The sequence below is a fragment of the Frankliniella occidentalis genome, unplaced genomic scaffold (assembly GCF_000697945.3).
Source record: "Frankliniella occidentalis isolate FOCC.00 unplaced genomic scaffold, Focc_3.1 Scaffold5, whole genome shotgun sequence".
Classification (NCBI taxonomy): domain Eukaryota; kingdom Metazoa; phylum Arthropoda; class Insecta; order Thysanoptera; family Thripidae; genus Frankliniella; species Frankliniella occidentalis.
Genome location: NW_026267135.1, coordinates 2,373,237 through 2,373,922, shown reverse-complemented (window position 1 = coordinate 2,373,922; position 686 = coordinate 2,373,237).

The window sequence follows — 686 nt, the reverse complement described above, 5'->3', positions numbered from 1 at the left end:
GGGAGGGAGGGGGAAGAAAAACGAACATGCAGCCGTTTTCTTCTTTAGCAATTTACTAATAAGTAAAACGCGTTATAACACGTGTTCATAGTTAAAACCTTACGAATAAGCTAAAGGCCAAATCCTTCGTACCTACGAAGGATTTGGTATTTTTATTTTAACAGTGTTTCTTATTCAGGAACCAAACGTTATGCACGTCTTGTATTATTTCTAAAAAAACAAAACAAACAGCTCTTGTCGAAATCTACCGAAAGTGTATAATACACGACCCTTTGGAATGGCACACGGCACCTACTACGGTGCAACGCTCAGCTGCGACGTGCCAAAAGCCATTCACGTCAATTAATGTCAGCCAGGCAGCAGCAGAGACAACACGTCGGCCTGGAGCGGCGCACACCAGCAGTCGCACCAGAGGCATGCGCGAAACTTTCAAGTCGTCCCCGCAGCGCACGCACCAGCCTCCACCGCGGCCGTGCTGCTCCTTATACGTTCAAGGTGCTACTCCTGCTGCTCCTTATACGTTCAAGGACCTCTGCTCCTGCTGCTCCTGGAAGCGCCTTCCTAACAAGGCTCCCCGCCCGACCGGCCAGGCAACGCAATCAACATGGAAACACTCCCTGCCTGCCCACAAAGATGGTGTGTAAATGTACACTTCCCCCGCAATTTTTTCTCTCTCTAACCCCCCC